Source organism: Priapulus caudatus, unplaced genomic scaffold, assembly GCF_000485595.1.
Source record: "Priapulus caudatus unplaced genomic scaffold, Priapulus_caudatus-5.0.1 Scaffold59, whole genome shotgun sequence".
Taxonomy (NCBI): domain Eukaryota; kingdom Metazoa; phylum Priapulida; class Priapulimorpha; order Priapulimorphida; family Priapulidae; genus Priapulus; species Priapulus caudatus.
Genome location: NW_014577120.1, coordinates 681,054 through 683,010, shown reverse-complemented (window position 1 = coordinate 683,010; position 1,957 = coordinate 681,054).

The window sequence follows — 1,957 nt, the reverse complement described above, 5'->3', positions numbered from 1 at the left end:
ATATGTGTCAGTGTGCGGCAGCGTGCGTGCGGTGTACATGTATGTTGCAAAGGAGCATTTTCACGGCATTTACAGGAAATTTTCGGCAATAATAGGTGAAAGAAAGTAGAGAAACATTAAAACTTTGGTAGTAAATAGATTTCGTATTTATTTAGTATTATATTTTATTGAAACGCTCCAAGTGCCTGTGGCGCTGATAGGATCTATTAGGTCTCCTTGGGTACTGCCGGACACTGCGGCTGCTGTTGTCAAGAACAAAAATCAATATAACATTAAAGTCAGCAACAATAACAGCAGTTGGTAGCAACATTAGTAGCAGCAGCAACAACAGCAGCAGCAGTGTCCGGCAGTACCCAGAGAGACATAGACCTTATGAGCTGTGCTTGCAGTATAGGTGTTAGAAACTATCAGTGTGTTCAAAGGCACGTTATATGGTCGTAACAACGATAGCAAATGTTAGTTGATATAGGTAATAATGGCTGGTATTGCATCGAACGGGATTTTAATTTTTGACATTCGGTCTCTCTCTCCTTTTATTCTTTCGCTCTTTCTTTCTCTTTCTCTGTCTCTCTCTCTCTATATATTTCTCGCTCTCTCTCGTATTCTCTCTTTTTCTTTCCTTTGCTCTCTCTCTCTCTCGCTCTCTGTTTCTTCTCTCTCTCTCTCTCTCTCAAATAGTAATTACGCACTCTCATTTCAGCTAGTCTGCGCGCCTAACTGTCGCGAGCGAGAAGAGAGAGAAGATTTGAGAGAGAGAGAGAGAGACGGAGAGCAGAAAGAGAAAAGAAATGAGTAGAGAGAGAGAAAGAGAAAGCGAGAGAAGAGAAAAAGATAGCGAAAGAGAGAGTAAAAAGACGAGAGAGAATAAGAGAAGAGAGAGAAAGAGAGAGAGAAGAGGAGTGGAAGAAAGAGGAGAATTAGAGAGATACTTAGAGAGAGAAGAAGAGAGAGAGAAGAGAAAAGAGAAGAGCAGGCAGTCCTCGATTGCAAACCTTGACTCACGCCCTAGCCACGGTGAGTGACGCGAAGCGCGTTGCACAACGCAGGTACACCGCACATACACACGTCACAGCACACGCGCGCCCACATATACAGCCATTGTCGCTGCACACGCACACGCCTACTACACCACACACACAACATCGCACACACCCCACCACACACTACAACATGCTGTCGACACACCACACACACACACCACGCACGCTACGCACGCACTCACGCACGCACCTTGTCACGGCACCACGTTGCATCGCACCGCATGCATGCAACAGAGCATCATCGGCGCAACGAGCTAATAATCCACCACTCATGTTAATCGCGAGAAAATTGCGACTTTAAATTAATTTTGATCGCATCTTATCCCGGTCTCAGCAATTCCGTCTCTTGCCGCTCGTCACCGAGCCGCGCCTTATCGGCCGTAGCCAGGCGGTGCGTCTAAAGTTCAGTTCTATTGATGCTGTACCGAGTGAAATTAGAGAGAAAATGGGAAGGAAGGGGAGGATAGCGAAAAATGTAAGAGAGCGACGAAGAGAGAGTGAAAAGAACAGACAATAAGAACGATATGGTGAAAGCGAGAGGAAGTAGAGAGAGAAGAGAGAAAGAGAGAGAGAGAGAGTAGAGAGAATGAAAGAAAAGAGAAAAGAAAAGAAAAAGAGATAGATAGAAATTACATTAGATAGATAGAAGACAGGGAGAAAGAGAGAGAGGTAAAGACTAACAAGAATAAGAGAGAGGTTGCGGAGAGTTGACGAGAGAGAGAGAAGAGAGAGAGAGAGAGAGAGAGAGAGAGGAGAATAGAGAGCGAGCGAGAAAAGAGATGTAGCTGATGACAGAGACGAGTAGAGAGAGAGAAGAGCGAGCGAAGAGGATAGTCATAGTAGTTAAAGAACGAGAGAAGAGAGAGGAACAGAGAGAGAGCGAGAGAGAGACCAGAGAGAAATACGAGAGCGGCAGC